This window comes from Notamacropus eugenii, chromosome 2, assembly GCF_028372415.1.
Source record: "Notamacropus eugenii isolate mMacEug1 chromosome 2, mMacEug1.pri_v2, whole genome shotgun sequence".
NCBI lineage: Eukaryota > Metazoa > Chordata > Mammalia > Diprotodontia > Macropodidae > Notamacropus > Notamacropus eugenii.
Window position 1 is genome coordinate 515,686,676 of NC_092873.1, and position 22,159 is coordinate 515,708,834.

Genomic DNA, 22,159 nt, shown 5'->3' on the forward strand with positions numbered 1-22,159 from the left:
ATTCTGTGATTCTGAGACCATCACCTGGCCCTATTCTCATTAGACTATAAACTTTTTAAAGGCAGAAACTAGAGGGTATCTGAACAATTTTAAAATTAATTTTATTGATACCATTGGTTTGGCGCCACTTACACTTTTCCAAGGTATCCTCTTTCTTCCCAGAAAGCCATTGCTTATAACAACAAAAAGATGGAAAAAATCTGTAAAATGTAAATATCACAAAAATCTAGTGTCATAGACTGTTCTCCACATCCATAGTCCCACAACTATGAAAGGAAGTTGGGGAAGGTGCTTTCTTGTATCTTTCCTTTTGGATTAAGTTTGATTATTATAATTTTGCAAGATTTAGTTTTGATTGTTTTGTTCCTGCTAATCTTTCCATTTATATTATTGAATCATTCATATCAATCTTCTCATGCTTTTTTGTCTTCACTGTATTCATCATTTCTTATAAAATAGTAACATTTCATTCCATTCATATACGTCAACTTCTCTGGTCATTCCCCAGTTGATGGGTATTTCTGTACTACTACAAAAATGCTGATACCATTTTTTTAATCTATGTGGGGGCCTTGGTCATTGATCTCCTTGAAGTATAGACTGAGAAGTGGAATAAAAAGTGAAAAGATGTGGGCATTTCAATCATTCTCTTCTTATAATGTGAACATGCTTTCCAGAGTGGGTATACCAATGAACAATTCCACCAACAATGCAATCGTATGCTTATCTTTCCATGATCTCTCCAAAATTGATTCTTCCCATTTTATTATTTGTCCATCTGTCAAGTGATGAATGCCAAACAAAGCATTTCATACTTGATCCTGGATGCAATGGGGAGTCACTGGAGTTTATTGACTAGTGGGTGCCATAGTCAGGTTTGTGCTTTAGGAAAGCCATTTAGGTGTCTAAATGGAGTCTAGATTGAAGTTTTATCCATCTCTCTTACTACTTCGCTGGTCTACCTCCTTTTCATTTACATATTTCCATGATACTATCTCTTATGATCCTTCTCTTATAAAAATCATCCTTGGAAATATGCTGGGAACTATCTGTGCCCAGTGTCCATTTCTTTATTGCCTATAATACTTATCATTTGAATTTTTGAGAATTATGATGTTTTGAGATTTGCAACTATATATCATTGGGAGAACATTTTGTACCACACACACACACACTTTCTTCTACATCTGCCTGGGAGCAAATTGGCGTTATTTAAAAGACTGATCCAACCATTTTGGAGAGTGGTCTGAAATGCTCAAAGTGTTATTAAACTACTAAACCCTTTGACTCAGCAATAGCACTACATGGTTCATTTCCAATAATAATTAGGGGAAAATGAAAAGAACTTATATGCTCTAAAATGTTTATTACAGGTTTCTTTGTGGTGGCAAAGAACTGGAAATTGCAGGCATGCAATTGGGGAATGGCTGAAGAAGTTATGGTACATAATTGTGATGGAAAACTACTCATCAGAAATGATGAGCTCAATGATTTTAGAAAGAACATAGAAAGACTTGCATGAAATACTAGAGAGCAAAATGGGCAAAACCAAGAGAACATTGAATGTATGTAATGGCAACATGAAGAATAACTTTGAATGAATCAGTTATTATTGTGTACTATTATAAGTACCCATGTTAACTATAAAGGACACATGAAGAAAGATGCTTTCTCTATCCAAAGAAAAAACTGATAAATAAAAGTATGCATATAATTATATATACATATATATATATATGCATATGTATATATACATGTCTAACAGTGGCCATCTCTAGGGCAGGGTGGGGAGGGACAACAAAGAGGGGGAAAAGAAATTTACATGATAATTTTATTACATATTTGAAAGGAATAACAGCTCATGCACAGTAGATTTGCAGTTTCATCTTTTTATTTACTATGTTAAGGAAAGGCTTGTTTTATTTCATAAATTAAAAATAAAATATATTAAAAAATACTGCACAATTTTCCAAATCCAATTCCAAATTAATTCCCCATTTCCACCATTCTTTTCTTTCTGTTCAACTCTTGACCCAGCTTATAGTTCATCAGCAAATATATCTGGGATACATAATGGGGATGTGTAAGCTCAATGGACCAACCATGGTCTTGGCCATGTTATTGACAGTCATAGGAAGCAATTAGGTGTCATAGTAAATAATGCACTGAACTTGGAGATGAGGAGAACTGAATTCTGCCTCAAATATTTCTAGTTGTGCAACTCTGGGCCGATCACTTAACCACTGTTTACCTTAGTTTCTTCATCTGTAAAATGGAAATCATAACAGTACACTTCATAGAATTGTTGTGAGGATCAAATGAGATGATACATTTGAAGCATTTTATAAGCTTTAAAATACTAAGTGCTAGCTGGTATCATTATTATTATTATTGACAATAGAGAAAATGCGCTTTATAGATTAAAATGTCTATTTAGGATCTTGTGATTTTGTATGACTTGTTGGGCTTATCTGCTTTGAGCAATTACGTATTACACAGAATGGGGAGGGACTTAATTCAATCAGCCCTGTGTCATCTGCAAAGGGGAACATCTGAAAGAGTTCACTTATGACACAATCCCTCTTCCATCTGGAACCTGGGTAGGATATTCTCCATAGCAGTAGAAAAATCTGAGGAAGGCATCTGTTTTCTTGTTGTTGGTTTTTTTTTTTGGCATCTATTTTCTTGAATCAATAATCACAGGATCTCTGTTGTTTCATTTAAACGGGTTACTCTCATGGTCTTACCACATACATGAGAGACTTCTTTTGGGTAAGAGAATTTAAGGCTGCCATTTTGCTCTACAAGGTCAAATGCTTTTTTGGCAGGGGGAGGAAAGAGTTATTGATAGTAAGATCTTGTGTTCTTTAAAACTTTGAGTCAATTATTCACTTTTAAGATGTGATGTGCTATAGAGAATAATTTATGTAAGCCACCCAATGGCCTCTTCATATTTTTACCAACATTCTCATGAGGACTATATAAAGATAAAGGTAGGGGAATGGGGTTGTCTTGCATGAAGAGTTAGACATTACTGAAATGACTGAACAGCAACAGCAAAGATAACGGTTGGTAGATGTTGATGCTCAGGGATAGTCTCTTGGGATCTCACTATAATCCATGATATTCTCCATTATTTTAACATATGTCCATCTCTGTGACATCTTGTTAAGTGATCCATAGATGTTTTAAAGATTCAGTCCCTTAGGAATTTTGGATTTGTTCAGTTTGTGCTTGGTCGGGTCCAGCCACTATTCTCAGCTTCCTGTTTTTAAATGTTATTTCAGCTTCCTTTTATGTTACACATTGAGGAGAGAGATGTTAGGGTCTGCATTTGGGATGTTCCATTGTTGAGGAACATGTGTTAGCTGTATCTACTTCATCATCAATTTTCTAACTCTCTGTTGTCCACTTGACAGTCAGATAGTAATTTTATAACACCAGCCTTGCATTTAATAGATATTTTGTACAAGTTTGTTGAGTTGATTTGGCTAAGGTGACAGCAGGGATGAAAGACAGCAAGTCAGATACCAGCTCAGGGGATTTTAGAGTATGGTTCCTGTTTTATAAGATCTTAAAGTACCAGATATAGAATTGACCTTAGGGTATAAAGTATCAGAGTTGGAAGGGATCTTAAAACACAGAACAATAAGTTAGCATTTATGTAGCTCTTTAAAATTTAAGGTTTGCAAAGCACTTTATGATTATTTCATTTTATGCTCACAAAAATCCTTGGAGGAGGTAGGTGTTATTATTATCCCAACTTAATAGGTGAGGACATTAAGCCAGACAAGGTTTTAAGTGATTTGCCCATCAATGACATAGTGAGTGTGCTTGAGTTTGGATTTGAGCTCAGATCTTCCTCATTTCAGGTCTAACCCTCTATCCTTTGAGCTATGTGTTGGCATAGAATGTCAGAGCTGGAAGGGATGAAGAATATAGAATATTAGATGCGGGTGGATATTAGGACAGAGAATGTCAGAAGTGGGTCCTTAGAACAGAGAATATTTTAGAGCTCATAAAGGTGAAGTATGCTAAAGGTCACATAGGTAGTAAATGTCATAGGGAGGATACAAACTCAGGTCCTCTGATTCCAAATTCAGTGGTCTTCTCCCTCCTTGCTTGTAGAAGGCAGACACAGCACAGGTTATTTCTATTCACAATGCGAGAAGACTTTTTTAGTCTTTCAGAGTAAACCCCAGAAATCCTCTAAGGAAGAACCATATCTAGGGTGGGGTGAGTAGGGCTTTGCACCAAGATGCTGAAATTTAGAGGATGAGGACATTTGATATCCTTTAGAAGCAGAGAAACAATGGATTTTAGCACCCAGTTAGCAAGAATAATTAATTGAAATAGGAATCTACCAGTGTACAGACCAGCTAGGTAAACTTGTCCCACCTTCAGCATTGTCCCCTTCTCCACCTCCTCCACCACACCACTTCCCCCAGTCCTTCCTTGTCCTGCTTGGGATCCCTGGAATGCAGCTGTAACTAGCCCCTTTTGCATACAAGTCAGCAAAAGGAGGTTAACCTGGCCTTGTTAGGGCCAGCTTCTATTTTGCTTTCACTTAGTAAAATGTGGTGTTCAGCCATCACATAGTTTCCCAGGCCCTTCTCACCTTCAATTGCCTTTTTGAGTTCACTCTTGGAAGGCACTTGGTGATTCTTTGAAGTTCATTCCAAAACCTGCTGCCAAGAGGCCATCATTAAAACATGAGATCAAAATTTGGAAGGAGAAAAAAAATAAAATTAGAGTTAGTTTCTTTAAACTGTTCCCATCCCCTTCCCTCTTCTTTTTAAAGAAATGTAAAACCTGATATGTCAAGGATATAGAGTAGTGTATTGGAAAAGATCTCTGGTTCTAAAGTCAGAAGAAATGGGTCTGGCTCCTGACTCTTCAATTTATTGATCTATATGATAAATTTAGCAAATCAATTCCTACTTGCAGTAGAAAGATAAGATTCATTCTCCTGCAAATCTCTCCAACTGATCTCTTCCCATTTACAGGGGACCCTTCCTAGTACAGGTGACAGAGAGAAACCCTATTCTATCATGTTCCCTCCACTAGTTTCCTGGCCTCACCTGGCTGAAAGAATGGGATATAAATAACATTTAATCAATTCCCCCCATTGGTCCCCTCACCAGAGCCACTTTACACCCTGAGAGAACTCTACCCTGAAGTCATTCCCCCCAAATGCTGGTAATTCACCTGAACTAATTTATCAGTGGTGACCAAAATCTATTTGGTCCTACTCTCCTCATCTGTTGATTCTGAATCTTTGGCTGTCATTATTCAAGTCTAATTCTCTGTCCTCTACTAACTTCTCTCTTATTTCCAGCCCCTCAACCTAACACCTCTAATGTCTCACACCTTCCACTGTCTTCTCTGGAGTGCCTGTTCTATAGACAAAAATTGCTTTCCTTGCAAATCTTTTCCTGTCCCCCTCCTTTTTCCTCCTGGTACTCCACGAGATGTGGCTTCCTCCAGATGATATAGCCTCCCTGGTCTCTTTTCTAACACTAATTATGCTTTCTCACTCATACTAAACTCATGTCCAGTCATGAAAGGGGAGTTGGAATACTCCTGGCTCCCCATTGCCATTTCCTGGCTCTCCCTCTACCACCGTCACTTATTAACCTCTCCTCCTTGGAGGTTTACTCAATCCACGTCTACTACCCAATCAAGATTTTGGTAGATATTGCCATCAGACCTTCATGAAACTCCCCTTATTTCCTCAATGAGTTCAGTGCTGGACTCATGGTCTTTCCTAACTCCTGCCATCAAATGTTGATAGTCCCTCAAACACCCTAAACTCCCAATCCCTTTACTCACTTCCCATAAGTACTCCTCCACCCTACGTCAGCCACACGCAAAATTAGTAATACCCTTGGCTCCTTGCCATCATCTGAAGATCCACCACATCCACTTTAACGAGCTCTGAAATTCCCTTCGATGATCAAAATCTCTTGTCAACCCACCTCTCCCTCTTCATTTGAAGCCCAACTCCCTCTTCTTTTTCCTAACTGGGACTTTCAGTCTCTGGTTCCCTCAAGTTCTTTCCCAGGCCATTTTTCCTGCACTGTCTATACTTTCCTCTTTTCCTCATCTTGACTCCTTGGTGAGCCAGTTCAACTCTACTCTGTCTTCTTTGCTTGTGCTCCTGGATCTCTTATTTTGTTGCTGAACTTGCTGGGCAAAGCCTTAGCCTTGGATCATTGCCACCATCTACTGCCCTCATTACTGTACAAATCCTGCTGAATGTATATGGGGAAAATGCTAGAGCTGTGCTGAGACTACTATACCTTTCTGTTAAATGACCTCACTGCTCCTTGTCAATCCTACTGTTCCTCCCTTATCATCTCACTAACCAGTCACCACATCCCAGACCTTTTCATTCCTCCTCAAATCTTTCATGACTCCTCCTCCTCCACCTTCTCAGTGGAGGGCCTTGCCTCATATTTTATGAAAAAAAAAAACCTGAGACCACTTGCTGAGCACTCCCCCTCTTTTCCCCTTTCCTCATCTCACTTCACCCAGATGTCTTCTGTCACTCTCTTCTTCATCTTTGTCTCATATGAAGAGGTTGCCTTTCTCCTTGCCAAGGTAAATCCCTCTACCTGTACAGGTGATCCCATCCTCTCTCCCTTCCCATCCCATCTTTTCTGGAAGATTGTCTCCTCTATCATCCTCATTCCCTTATCTTTATTCTCTCCCTGCCTATTGCTTACAAATGTGATCTTGTCTTCCACATCCTCAAAAACAAAAACAGCTCATCAACTGATCTATCCATGCCCATTGACTAGCCTTCTATATCTTTCCACCATTTTGTGACTAAACTCCTTGAGAAGGGCATCTATCCTCACTCTTATTAACTCTGTAGTTTGGTTTCTGATCTCATCCAACCAAAGTCACTTTCTCCGAAGTTACTAAAGATCACTTAACTGTCAAATCTATTGGCCTTTTCTCAACAGTCATTCTTCTTGACTTCTCTCTAGCCTTTGGCATGGTTGCTCACTCTCTTGTCTTTGGTACCCTTTTCTCCCTAGGTTTTTATGTCACTACTGTATCCTGGTTCTCCCCCTAATTATCAGACTTTTCCTTCTCAGTCTCCTTTGCTGGATCTTCATCTAGGTCATGCCTGATAAAGGAAAGTACCTCTCACGACTCTGTCTTGGGCCCTGCTATTTTCTCCTTTTATACTTTCTGAGTGACCTTATCAGTTCCTATGAGTCCAGTTATGTAGATGATTCTCAGATCTATTTAGTCCTAAACTCTCTCTGGACCTCTGGCATCTCTCTAACTGCCTATTGGATGTATAAAACTTGGAAATTGTGAGTTCCTTGAGAGCAAGACCTATTTTTTTGTCTTTTTTTCTTTTTTGTGTCCTTGGTGATTAGCATAGTGCTTGGCACATAGTAGGCATGCAATAAATTATCACTGACTGATTGGTTAGAACTGGATTGTCTTCCTGGGCTTAGCATAGGACTTGGAACACAGTAAGCACTTAGTAAATGCTAATTGCCTTGACTTGACTTGAACGTGGGATGTTTAAGTTGGAGGAGGGAAGACAAGTGGGACTTATCTTCAAGTTTTTGAAAGGCAATGATGTGGAGAAGGAACCAGACTGGCTGTGTCTGGTCCTAGAGACCAAAATGAGGAGCAATGGGGAGAAGTTGGATGTGAAGTCAGAGGATGTGGGTTCTGATTCTGCCAAATGACCTTAAAAAGTCATTTAATGTCTCTGTATCTCAGTTTCCTCATCTGTAAAATGAGGAAGGTCAGACTAGGTGACTCGTAAGGTCTCCTTTAGCTCTTCAATCCATTATCCTATAATCTTATAAATGATAAAGAGTCTAACTTAATCATGATGTCAGAAAAAAATTCATAATAATGAGAACTACCCCACAGTAGAATGAGTCATCTTGGGAGATGGTGAGCTTCCTACCACAATGCATGCAGAGGCAGACATAGACACATACCACAATTCACAGAGGTATACACGCATAAGTGGTATGTATATCAGCAGAGGTACTCACCAACATATAAAGACTTGTTCATGGATGTCTAGTGACATACCCCCCTCCAAGTATGTACATAGATTCATAAAGTCACACATAGTCACACAAACAGAAATGCCCCAATCTACCCACATGTAAATAGATGAAAACCCTAGAATAGATGACTTGGTTCCACGAGCTTAGGAAAGTTAATTGAAAACTGCTGCTTTGATGTTTTATATTGAAGGAAGTGCCTCTAATGGGGGTAATTATCATTATTATTAATGATTATCCTCCTATAATCTGGGGACATGCCATATTTCATTTCGAATGTTACAGAGGCTGCCTTAAACAAGATGGGACAAAACCTGCATTGGGACCTTTCATAGCAGAGGAGGAGAGGGAGAAGCAAACCAGAGGATGGAGATCAGAGAACGCGATTGTAAGGGAGAAGCCAGGACATCTCTGTTCCATAGTTCAATTGGGAGAAGAGAAACCAGAGTGGGGAAAATGGCTGCAGTGCTCAAGGGAGTGCACCGAACTGTTCCCCTCTTCCATGGTGCTTATGTTCATGGCCTCTGCGCTCCACATCTCCTAGATCCCCTCCTTGCTGTCTCTTTCTTTCTGGATCCCCTCCTTATTATCTCTTCCTTTTGAGAGACTCTAAGGAGGCCAGGTCTTTGTCATTCAGAACCAGATGGTATGGAGTACACAATCCTGCCTTGTCCTGCCTCATCCACCACCCCAATCCTGGGATCACCATAACGAGAGGATGTGGAATTCAGGACAGCCACCTGTGACTCCCTCAAGCTTGCACCAAACCCCAGCACATCCTTTGGGGCTTCATCTTGCTAACTAAACACGTAAGTATTTTCTCATACTAACCACAGGGTTCTAAGTGCTGGACAGTCTTTCCACATGTGGTTTGTCATAAACACACTCTGATTCCTGGATATGAATCCCAGGGCTAACTCTGCTCTCAACAATCTGTCCTCCCCCCCCCCCCAAAAAAAACCCAAAAAACATTCTTCTTGCCCTAAAGCCAGTTTCTCTCATACAGAATCCAAGTGCCAATGCCTCTTAAGTACGTCCACAAAATCCTGGGCAGCTGCATCCCCTTCTGGGCACAGCTGTTCCCGCTTTCAACTTAGGAATCCTCAGACTTGTCCCTGGGATACAGAGGGAGAAAAAAGGGTGTTCTGGACTCTCCCCCTGCCACCCCCCACCTCTCTATCTCTCTCTATCTATCTGTCTTTCTCTCAGGAAGCAAGAATAAGCAAGAGGGAGAAAACAGCTTGGAGCTTTAGCCTTGGGAAAGAGTGAAGCCAGAAAGAGGACATTTTGAGGAGGGGTCATAAATTCAGTTTTGGACTTCACCAAATCTTTGAGTGGGAAGGTGCCTGCTCTCCACAGCATCCCGGAAAAGTGGTCACATAACTTTACCTTGAAGACCACCAGCGATGGTGAGGCTCCCCGATCCCCACTCTCCTGAGACAGCCCACGCCATTCAGGATTAATTCTATTTGTTGGGAAGTCGTCCCCTTCCATCAGTATGAAATCTGCTCCTTTACCAACTTCTCAATTCTGCCAGCTCTGCCCTGTAGGGACAAGCAGGGTTTTTGTAAAAGTAGCATGATCTTCAGGAAGAGTAAGAATTGACATTTTGGGAGCACTTTGTAGTTTCAAACGGTTATTACTTGCCTTAAGACTCCTTGCAATCTCTTGAGGTAGGAGTCGAAGGTATTAGAATCAGTTGCTTCTTCACAGGTGAGGAAACTGACTCTCCAAGAGGCTATGTAACTTGCTTATTACCACGCAGGTCATGTTAGACTTGATAACAGCTGAGTTCAAGTTCTACCTTTAAATCTAGTGCTTTATCTCTCATGTCACATTAATTTGCCCTGGGTTGCATCGTCTCTATAGCCCCCAACTCCATAATCACGTATTTTCAAGGTTTGGTCAGCCAGCTAGGTGGTACAGTGGGTAGAGTGCTGACTTGGAGTCATGAAATTCAGTTATTTCAGTTATGTTTGACTTTATGTGACCCCATTTGGGGTTTTCTTGGCAAAGATACTGGAGTATTTGCCATTTCCTTCTCCAGGAAGACCTGAGTTCAAATCTGACCTCAGACACTTACTAGCTAGGTGACCTTGAGCAAGTCACTTTGCCCTGTTTGCCTTAGTTTCCTCATCTGTAAAATGAGCTAAAGAAGGAAATGGCAGACCCAGTATCTTTGCCAAGAAAACCCCAGATGGGGTCATGGAGAATTGGACATGACTGAAATGACTCAATGATAGCAAGATTTGGTCAAGGAAGGAAAGAAGAAAGAAGGAAGGGAAGAAAGCAAGAATTTATTGCATGCTTACTATGTGCTATGTGCTTTACAAATAATACCTCATTTTATCTTCACAACCACCCTGGAAGGGAAATCCCCATTTTATAGTTGAGGTAGCTGAGTCAGACAAAGGTGAAGTGACTAGTCAAGGGTCACACAGCTACTAAGTGTTTGAGGCTGGTTTTGAACTCGTCTCCCTGACTCCACTGTGCCACCTAGCTTTCAAGAATGCGCGAGCTGAAAGAGCCCTTCGAATTCACCCAGTCCAACTTTCTGTTACTGCTGATGAGGAAACTGAGGCTTATAAGAGGTTTGAGATGTGTCCAAACACACACAATGAGGAATTTCTGTTAGACTTTCTATCACTGAGATATAATAGACTTATTGCACATTTCAGATTTATGTTGGTGTGAATTCTATTTCCTCAAAGCAATCATATTTGATTGTCTACTGGAGATGTTCTTAAAATGGACAATTTGCCTTTAATAGTATCTCAGTGAGTGTTTACATGTGGATAGAGAAAGGCAGGGACGATCCATTCATAGAAGTCTTCTGGAGGTAGAAGTGTATAACCCAACAACCCTCAGCCCCAAAGATCTAACCAACTTCAAGGCCAGCCTATGTAGCCCACAAAATGGTCTTTACCAAGAAAATCAGTCAGTTAATAAGCATTGACTTATTGTTCAGTAGTTTCAGTCATGTCTGACTCTTCATGACCCCATTTGGAGTTTTCTTGGCAAAGAACTGGAATGGTTCGCCATTTCCTTTTCCAGATCATTTTACAGATAAGGAAACTGAAGCAAACAAGGTTAAGTGACATGTTCAGGGTCACACAGACAGTATATATCTGAGACCAGATTTGAATTCAGGACTTCCTGATTTCAACCCTGGTGCTCTCCATCCATGGCACTACCCAGCTGCCCAAGAATTTATTAATCACTTGCTATTTGCCAACCACTGTCTTAGATAATAGTGATACAAAGACAAAATGAAAAGCAATCCCTGTCCATAAGGATGTTACTTTGTGACTGCTGTGTGCGCAGGCTTTGTGACCTTGAGTCTAGTGGTAAAATGAGGGGATTGGAGCAGATGCCCTCTTTGACCTCTGCCAGCTCTGCAGGTCTAGGATGTAATGATGCGGTCAGGCCACTGCTGGCATCCTGACATCGCTACCAACCAGCCATGTGGGGCCTCATGCTCCTCTCTGATGGAGGAGGAACCTGAAGCCTGAATGAGAGATCTGACCTTGATGCTCTCATTCTGTGTCTGTGTTTTGAAGTTCCTCTGCCATCTGGCATGCCATGTTCTCCAAGTCCCTCTCAGCCCTTGGCAAGGGTGGCTCTTTTCTCGAGTCCTAGCATACTTCCACAGGATGGGGTCCCTAAACTCAACTTTTCTGTGACTCAGACCCCCTGAGGGACTGAAGTCACTTTGTGCTGTGGAATGGAGCCTTGACTTATTTAAGGCTTAAGCAGCCCTTTCTAGAAATTTGAGTGCTCCCGTCCATGTTCCATTCTCTACCCTCGTACCCCCACTGGAGCTTTGGCTCTTCTTGCAGCGCAGCTGAGCTCCAAGGCTAACAGATGATAGTGAAGGAAGACAGATTTAAGGGGACCCTCACAGAAAAGTGGGGCATGGGATGCATCTGGCAGCCCTGGACAGCTTCACTTATGGGGAGGCCAGAACTCTGAGAACTGAGAGTTTGCTGGTTTTGATTTTAACGGTGGTGGGTTGAGAAAGTTGGGCAGCAGCAGGCAAGTCCCCCCAGTCTCTAAAAGCAGAGCCAAGAGCACTCAGCTGTTTCCATTTTGAATCAGGCATGAGATTCCAAGTCAGGGCATTGGAAATTCACTGATGCATGGCAGCTCTGCCCAGCCCATGGCCTCCGTGGGAGTGTTGGCTGACCGATTCCTTTTGCTCTCTGGAGCAGGAAAAGGGCATGCTACCCCCAAGTCCCAGCGCAAATTGGATTGTAGTCCCATTCAGAATGCCAGACTAGTGACAGCCCCTAGAGCATCCATTCATCAAATCCCCAACCTCACAACCTTCAGGCTAGGAGTCCGTCCGTCCGTCCGTCCGTCCATCCATCCATCCATCCATCCGTCCATCCATCCATCCATCCATCCATCCATCCATCCATCCATCCATCCATCCATCCATCCATCCATCCATCCATCTATCTATCTATCTATCTATCTATCTATCTATCTATCTATCTATCTATCTATCTATCTATCTATCTATCTATCTATCTATCTATCTGTCATCTCCATACATATACTGCAAAACCACAGAAGAGAATACTTATTGAATTACAATGGGAAGTGAGTTCATGGACCATTTAGGGAAACCTATACACGAAAGGAATCTCCTCTTGTACAATATACCTGACAAGCATCTGTCCAGTCTCTGCTTGTAGACCTCCAGGTAGGAGGAACCACCACCCCCTCCACAGGTGGTCCGTTCTAGGTTGAGAGAGCTGAAAGTGTGATGAAGGTTTTACTGACATCAAAAGCCAGAATTCATCTTTTTGTAACTTTCCTCATTGACTTGTTTTGGTTTCTGGGGCCAAGCAGAGTGGGTTTAATCCATCTCCCACATGACAGTCTTTTAAATACTTGGAGACCGTTATCGTGCACCACCTTACCCACAGTAGGTCATTTATTCTCCAGATTCCATATTCCCAATTCCTTCAATAAGTCTTCACGTGCTGCATCATCCTATTTACTCTTCTCAGGACATTCTCCAGTTGATAACATTAAAAAAAAAAAAAAAACTAACTAGGATACTCAGAAAAGCACCCAGCCCTCTAGATTGGGGCTAATGAAGGTAGAGTACAAAGCAACCATTACCTCTGTGATCCTGGAAGCCATGCTTTTCAATGCAGCCTCAGGTTACTGATACTTTTCATAAAAGAGACACACAGTGAACTTGTAGCCCATTAAAACCCCCAGATCTTTTCCAGAAAAACTACTTTCTAAATAGATTCTCCAATATTGTGTTTGTGAAGCTGATTTACTTTTTATATTCAAATGTAAGAATTTACATTTTTCTCCATGGAATTTCATCTTATTTGGTTCAGTTCAGTGTTGCTCTTGGTTCTTGATGATGGAAGGAAAGAAAAAAGGGGAAAAGGAAGAAAATGAACATTTATTAAGTATCTACTATGAATGCTCAATGCTTTACAATTATTATCTCATTGGAGATTCTCTATAACCTTCAGAGGTAGAATCTACTATCGTCCCTATTTTACAGATGAGGAAATCGAGGCAGATTGTGTTTAAGTGACTTGTCCAGGGTTTCACAGATGGTAAGTGTCTGAGACTGGATTTGAGCTTGGGTCTTTGTGACTTCAGGTTAGCAGATCACTGCTATCCACCGTGCCACCAGCTGCCTCAACGAGGGACGCCATTTATATGGGTACATAGATACATAGACACATCCAGACATGTCTGTGTAAACAAATACACCCACAACAGGGAGAAGATAATCTGCAGGGTGTGGAGAAGAGGCTGAGACATGGCAGGGAAAGCCTGCCTCAAATGTAGGTGGCGCTTGATCTGAATTTTGAAAGAATTTAGGAGGATTCTCAGGGATGAGAGGACACTGGGGAATCATGCGTACAGAATCACAAGAAAGACAGTTTGGCTGGATCTTCGACTACATGGAGGGCAGCGATGTATAACAAGCCTGGAACGGTATGATGGAACCAAGTTATGGAGAGTTTTAATGCCAGTTAGAGGGCTTTATAAATGCTCCTGGAGATAACAGGGAGTCAATGAGGGTTGAATTCCCTGAGCATGGTGATGATATGGCCCTGTCGTGCACTTTAGCCAAATCAACCTCTTTGGCAGCTGTGGGGAGGACATAGCTGAATGGGGAGAGATTACAGGTAGAGAGATCAATTCAGAAATGCTTAGAATAGTCCTAGTGAGAGAGAATATAAGCTAGGCTTACTGGAAAGAAATGGATGTCCGTGAAAACGGTTGTCGAAGTAGAAATAGGAAGATTTGGCAGCTGATCTGATATATCTTGTAGAAGTGAGGAGCTGAGGATGAACTGAAAAGAAGTGAGTCCTGGGTAATCGGGAGGATGATGAGGTGACTAGTGGTGGTGGGGGATGTTCAGAATCAGGATGTGCTTTGGAGGAAAACAATTGTTTGCCTCCCTCACAGAGATAGGAGGAGAGCCACGACGGAGAAATGTGACAAAAAGCCTAACGCCGAGGGAGTATCCCAGAAGAGAAGGTGGCCAATAGCATCGAGTACTTCAGAGAGATTGGGAAAGATGAGGATTGAGAAAAGATCGTTAGATTTGATGATTAAAAAATTACCTCGGGGCCCCAAGTACCATGCTCTGACCCTTCCTTCAATCATGGCAGTTCCATGGGTTGGTAATGGGTCTCCAGAATTCCTATTAAATACACATGTATGGGGGAATGGGGGGGTATGGGGGTAATAGAGAGGACTTTAGTTCAAGAAACCAAATCTGATGGGAATCACATGTTGTTTGTGGAACATAAGATTTCAACTGAAGGGCACCCTTTCCAAATGGTAATTAAGTAACCAGCATGAGATCTTAATGGTCAGCTGTTGGACCCTTTAGTGTGTGCAGAGGAAGAGCCCTCCAGCAGCTCGCTGTGCCCAGCCCACAGCTGTTTCTAATATGAGGATGATTTAGAAAAACAATTCAAATGAAACCTTGGAAATTTCAGTTGCAGAGCCCTTCAGTACCTGAAAGATAGAGGCCATCTTCAGGGGCTGGTGGATTTGATTCCAAACAAAACAAAAGCCTTTGGATGGTTCCTATTCCCCTCACGTATACTTGAGTCCATGCTTGGCGACTTCTAATGATCAGCTCCACAATGGAAACAAGTGAGAATGTCCATTGGCTTAGCCTGGGGTGGGGAGAGTGGAGCCACTTTCTTAACAAAAGTTTCTTGGGCTAAAGATGAAGTTTCTGAGCCTAGTATAACTCACAATAAGAAGAAAACAAGGAAGGAGAAAGTCTGCTTTCCCTGGCGAAGCAAAAAATATTTAGTTACTGTCAGGTCATAGAATATTGCTTTACTGCTTTAAGGAGCTAGGTGGAAAAAGGCAGTAAGACTGGTCTTGAACTCAGGAAAACATGAAGTGGCCTCGTATGGTGGATGTGGGGCTGCACTTGGAGCCGAAAGGGCTGGATTCAAACTCCACCTCAGATACTTACTAGCCCTGGCGACCCTGAGCAAGTCACTTAACCTGCCTATGACTCAGTTTCTTCATCTGTAAAATGGACTAAGGGCCTCTAAGGTTCTCTTTCAGCTCTAAATTTATGAGCCTGTAATTATCACCTCTCCTTGGTTTCCCTGGCTTCATTCAAGACTTAACTAAAATCCTACCCTATGCAGGAGGCATTTCTCCATCTGTCCATTCTCTATTTCCGACTTCCAGGGCCTCCTTCAGAAGGACATCATCTTTCCCATCAACTTTCTATGTATCTTGTATGTATCAAGTTATTTACATGATGTCTCCCTCATTCCCTGAGGGCAGGGACTGGGATTTTGCCTTTCCTTGTGTCCCTAGTGCTTAGCTTAGGGCACAGTAAATAGTAAATTTTCCACAAAAGCTTTTTGACTTGATTTGTATATGAAACTATCACCCTGATTCAGCCACTTTCTAGACACTAAGCAAGTCCCTTAGCCCCTCTGAACCTTAGTTATAAAATGAGGATAATCATATCACCCCCTTCACAGGGTCGTTGTGAAGATTAACTCTAGTCATCATACTTTAGTTAATTCTTTGAAAAACTCAGAGAGGTACATAAATGTTAGCTAGGTTTTGGATCCTGAACCATAGACATTAGAGTTAGAAGGAAGGTTCCATCTAAGCTCCTGATTTTACATATGGAGAAACTGAGGAAAGGAACAGGGGAAGAGACTTGTCCAAGATGGCATAGCTTGATGCTTAACAAGAGGTCCAAACATCCTGTAGATCCCTCTTAATTTCAGGTAGAGAAACTGAGCCCCAGAAAAGTGACTTGCCCAAGGTTATATAGTTTGGTGCTTAAAAAAAAGTCAAAACACCCTGGGTGTGTGTATGAAGATACATACATATGTATGTCTATATCAATGCCAATGTTTATATATGTATAAGTGTATGTATTAGCATACATATGTGTTCATGTGTGTACGTATTAGCTCACATATGTATGTATAAAGAGTTTGTGTATGTGAATGAATGTATATATACATACTTATGCACATATGTTTATGAGTATATATAGGATAGGGATAGAAATTGTGCCTGTGATTTCTTAGGTTTGGGGCTGTGGTTTCCACTTAGTGGCTCAAGAACCCTTTGGGAGTTTATGATGATGCACCAAGGAGTTCAGGTATAAAAATTCTTTAATGATGTCTTAAGCATTAAATAATTGGGTTACATGTTGTAAATATATTTTTCTCCTGTGACAATAAGGATGTACCTATTAGAGTCACTGTAGGTTTGCTTCTGCCATATTTCAAAACCAGCCTAACCATGTTTTCAGTTGTGTCCTAGTCTTCGTGACCTCATCTGGGGTTTTCTTGGCAAACATACTAGGATGATTTGGCATTTCCTTATCCAACTCGTTTTCCAGATGAGGAAACAGGGTTATGTGACTTGTGCAGGGTCACACAACTGGTGTTTGAGGCTAGATTTGAACTCAGGAAGATGAATCTTTATGACTCCAGGTCCAGCATTCTATCCACTGTGCCACCTAGCTTCCCCATAATATCCTAATAATCAGATTTAATATATACTATGTTGTCATTCTATATTACAATAATATATATCATGTCATTATATAATAACATAATATATCACATGGAATATTATTAATACATATTGATAATCATACTTACAACAATGTGGTTATTCCTATAATCATGACACCAAACTGTATCTAAATGCAAAATGTCCTTTGCATTTTTCAACTTGTCATCAAATTTTTTCTAAACCATGACAAGGTTTTTAACATTCAAGTGTGAACTGATTCTCAGCTGAACTGTAAGATACATACACATACCCTCATTTGCATTTTGCACACTGCACTATAGAAGTTTCCTTATTCTCCTCTCTTACTCTGTAATTAAACCTCAGTTATGGTACAATCATATGTTTAGATGTTAGGAACAAGTATCTTCTTGCAGTACAAGAGTCAGGCTGTTTGAAAATCATGATCAATAGACATCATCCGCCATCTTGAAGCCAACGTGAACCATCACAAACATTTTGTTGAAACAAAGCTTAAGACGAAAATCACCAAAGTGATTTTTGTAAAGATTGAGTCCTTGCATGTCACCCACTCCCTCCCCGACTCCATAAATTCCTCTAGCATCCAAAGCTCTTCCTTTGCTGCCTAGGACCTGTGTGTCCTTGGCCCCTCTCTTGGCCTTGTTTTCTTCAACTGTAAAATGAAAGTGCTGGAGTCTATTTTGTGACCCTTGTGACCCTAACACTTGTAGAAGTCACTTACATTTCCAGTAATGACATAATTCTGTTTCTATTTTTATCCTTTGTCCATTCCTCTTCCAAAAAAATACATAAATATCTCTCTCACACACACATACACACACACACACACACACACACACATACACACACAGCCACACACCCACACACCTAACAGTGGCAGGACTTCTTTGAAGCACAGAGTGCTCTAAGAAAAATAATCAGCTTTAAAATTAGCACATCCAATTAGCAATGGCTGAGCTTGGCTGGTGGATTGGAAAATCCAGAACTTTCTGGCATGTTCCTTTGGCAAAGCTTCAAAGATAGTGCCTTGAGGAAAGCTGGCCTAGAGGTGAGGGGAGGACAGGAGCTGGAGGAGGGGTGCCCCCCAAAAAGCAGGTGTGGGCAAATTGGCAGGAAGTTCAGGAGGGGTCCAGTCAAGCTTCAGGGCTTTGGGTGTAGAATCTCTCAGAATATTTCCTTGGGCAGTGGGCAGTTAAAGTCTCCCTTTTGGTATCTTTTTTTCCTTTTTTCTCTTGATTTAACACTTGGAAGGGGGTGAGGAAAAACCCCACATGCTAGTTACATAACAGACTCCCTGCCAAACTCCACCTCCCCAGGCTGTGTGAATCTGAACGACAGGTTTCAGCAAGGACCAGTCTGGCAGTGGCCCTTGGCCCCACGGATTGGAAAAATAGTGGGTATTGGGTTTCCTGCCTAAAGACAAAATGTGGGAAGGATTTTGCAGGGGTTGGGGAAGCTGGCTGGGTTTGAGGATGCATTGTTCTTCCTTGGGACAGTCTTAGGTGTTCAAATGTTCTATGAATTCCTCATTAGCCCTCCCTCCATCAACTGTGGGGAAATTAAATGACTATACCTGCCTGAGGAGTTTTTGAGCAGAGAATGAACTCGCTCTTCCTTCTGGCTGTATTCTCTTGACACATGGAGGGAATCCAAAATAGAGACCTACTTCAGGAGAGGAAAAGGGAGGTGGCATTGACCTAGAATTTCTAAAGATGGGATTCCAGGCCTGGTTCTCTCACTAAGGTGCTGTGAGACTTTGTGTAAAACTTCATCAATCTGGGTTTCATCTGTAAAATGGGAGTGGAGAGAGAGAGAGAGAGAGAGAGAGAGAGAGAGAGAGAGAGAGAGAGAGAGGGAAAGGGACAGGGAGAGGGAGAGGGAGAGAGAAGAGGAGAGGAGATGAGAGAAGAGGGGAAGGAGAGCAGAGGAGATGACTACTATGGATTAGATTAGTTGGATTAGATGATTGCTATGGTCTTTTTCAGCTCTGACACTATCCTTTAAGGTCCCTCCCAGCTCTGACATTCCCTGTTCTAAGGTCTCTTCCAGATCTGGCATTTTCTGTTCTTAAATCCCTCCCAGCCATGACATTCTCTTTCTGAGATACAGTACACTTCTAACGCTATCTAGGCCAAAGGAAGATTTGGCCCAAGCCCTTTACCTAGGGGTTGCCTGAGGACTCCAGATCCTAAACGCCCTGACTTACTCACAAGGCCCCATGGGTATAAGGCCCTGCTGAGACCCTGAGGCGGAGCTGAAGAAACCTCTCATAACTGGCCATCTTCAGTGAGTTTGTTCCTGACCACCGCTATCCTTGTAGCTCTCAGGTTTCCACCATTTGCTGTTCTTAGAATATTGGAGACACTAAATTTCAGGCTACCTTAGAGTGAACCACTCCATTTCCTGTTCTCTCAACTCCTGCTTCTTCCATGTCCTCTTCTTGCAGTTTGCATATATATGAGCGTGTGAGTGTATGTGTTTACATACACACATACATTCATTACTTCAGTATATACGTAGATATTGCAATGTATATATTTCAATACATACATGCATATATTTCACACACACATATATATCTATATACATATCACAATATTTATTTGTGTTGATCCTCCTTGAAACACTCTTCTTTCTTCGCTCTATCTCAGTCATTCACAGGAATGACAGACACCCTGTGACCAACACCCTGGACTCAACGTTCCTCCTAAGTATTCTTCCTTGATCAAAAGCTCTTAACATTCCTCCATCTGACCACGCCATCCTGTTCCATTCTCTCCTATGCCTCGCTCCTCCTAACCATAATCTTCATTCTCATCATGGCACCTACTCTCTCTTCCCACGAGCACTTTCTCAAATCATTGTTCTGACTTGATTTCCATTCTGTAGCTGAGCAGATCAGCCCCCACGCTGTCCTCTTCGGTGACCCTTGGCCACTTGTCTTACTGTTGATTCAACTTTACTGTAGCCCAGCCCTGGATTGCTTCTATCATCTGCCTTCTCTGTTCCTACTCAGCTCCTGCTGAATGGATGGATGAATTAATAAATGAATGAATTAAAATATAGTAAGTACTTCCTCTTTGAACAGTGTTGGACTAAGCTGGGGATATGAATTGAAAAGGAAGACATCTGCTGCTCTCCCCAGGCTTACGTTCTGCTTGGGGGAGACAATATACATAGAAGGTTCATCTGAGGCATGAAAGGCCCAGTGGGCCTGGAGCTGCCGCAGTAAAGAAGAGAAGGAATGCATTGAAATTAACAAATTAAGTCTGTATCACTTTAAAAATTGATCCTATTTAGTCAATTGCATTTGTCCCAGGTTTGCCTAAGTCATGGTTCTTTGTCTTTGAGCTTAGTTCAGAAATCCAGCTGAGCTGTCATGAGCTAAATTTAGAGATCCAGTTCTTTTACTAATTACCGTTCTATTCCTGCCTCAAGGAAAATCTATTCTCCTTGGGGGTATCACCAAGGCATCCTTCAAGGATGTCTGATTTATTTTCTAAAGAAGTCTGTTCACTATCTCTAACCTTTCAGGTGGACTTGAACAAGGAGTTTTTCTTAGTCACAGGAGGAAAGGTGGGGGCTGTTGCTAATCCCTTGTTCCTAATTCCCTATCAATCATGTTGTCCTTACTCCCATGATGCTGCCAGCCCCATAACCAATTGTATTATTTCCTCACCTACCCTCTTTTGCGTTTTGTTCTTTATTTAGTTTTTCTAAGCTGCATCTTGGTTTAAGGGTTTTTGGTTTAAACTGAGGCAGACATTGACCCACTCTATTGGCAGGTCTGGGCCCTGCTAATAAACTATTATCTCACTTGGAAAATACTTGTCTCAGTCTACCTTTATTTAAATGTCACTTGTGACAGCATCTTCTTTAGGGTTATTTCTAATGAGAAAATCATATCCATTTCTGTGCTGAACTATTTGATAGGGCCAAAGACATTGGTGGCAAAAACTTATTTTTATGGGTCTCCAGTAGATGTGGCTGCTGAGGATATAAGGTAGCACCTAAAGAGGCAATTGCCAGGTTGCAGTTTCCAATGGTTGATCCCCTGGATGATGGCTCTTGGAACAGCTCTTCCTAGGACTCTTGGGCTTACATACCTGTGATTGACAGATGGTCAACAGTTGTTATTGGTAGCGATGGTGATGTTGGATCCCTTATTGACAAGGGCTATTCCTTTTAATATGGCTGAAAAGTTGAGCTGGAATTAGGGCCAGTGGTCTGGAAGGTGCTGCTTATTCCTGGGGTTCTGGAGATTTTCTGCCCATGAGCGGTAGTTGGTTAGCAATTGGTGTTGTTGGTGGCAGGGTTTGACTTACTTGGCACATTACAAATCTGTCTCTCTCCCAGAGTATCTTGTAGGTTCAACAAAACTGACTTGCCTACTGGTTGATGTTGGTTGGCAGATTGTATTAGTGGTAACAGGGATGTTGGGCCCCTTCCCAAAAAGGTTATCCTCTGACCTTTGATGGTTGTTGGGATCAGGCAGGAAGTAGACCTGGTAGTCTAGAGCGCACTTGGAGTCTGGAGATTATCTAGGGCTTTGGACTCTGGATTTTAGGTTGAGTTACTGGTGGTGAAGGAAGTCATACAAATGAGCTGAAATTTATGTTATCTGACCTCAGTGGGGTCCTCACTGAAGCAAGGAAATCCTGTTTGCTACTCCTCACTATTGTCACATTCCCTCTTTTATCCCCTTATTCCCAACCTTCCCCTCTCTTCTCAAACCTCCCTTCTTTCCCTTTCCCTCATGCTGATCCAAAGACCTTATCTCATACATACTTCAGAAATAGAAGCTGTACTCACTGTGACCTCCATGTTCTCCCCTTCCTATTGTCCCATGACCCCTTTACATCATCTCCCATTCTTCTCTTCCCTCTTTCAATCTCTGACGAGACTTTGTCTTCACTAAGGGAAGCCCCTTTGACGATGACCTTGATATCGCTCCTTCTGCTTTCCCCAGCATATTGCCATCTTAACCAGCCCATATGTTCTGTAATCTTCAATCTCTCCTTATCTATGGGCTTTCCCCCTTTTTCTCCATGTCA

At 41.7% G+C, this 22,159-nt stretch overlaps 1 long non-coding RNA gene across 1 annotated transcript; it reads right to left on the minus strand.

Annotated features, from left to right (window-relative positions):
- Window positions 1–4,074: 4,074 nt before the first annotated feature.
- On the minus strand, window positions 4,075–9,547 carry LOC140530205 (uncharacterized). Its single transcript, XR_011975846.1, has 3 exons — window positions 9,441–9,547; window positions 4,619–4,688; window positions 4,075–4,153 (listed from the first exon to the last, which is right to left on the minus strand). It is a non-coding gene; the product is annotated as an uncharacterized lncRNA (long non-coding RNA).
- Between the last annotated feature and the right edge of the window lie 12,612 nt (window positions 9,548–22,159).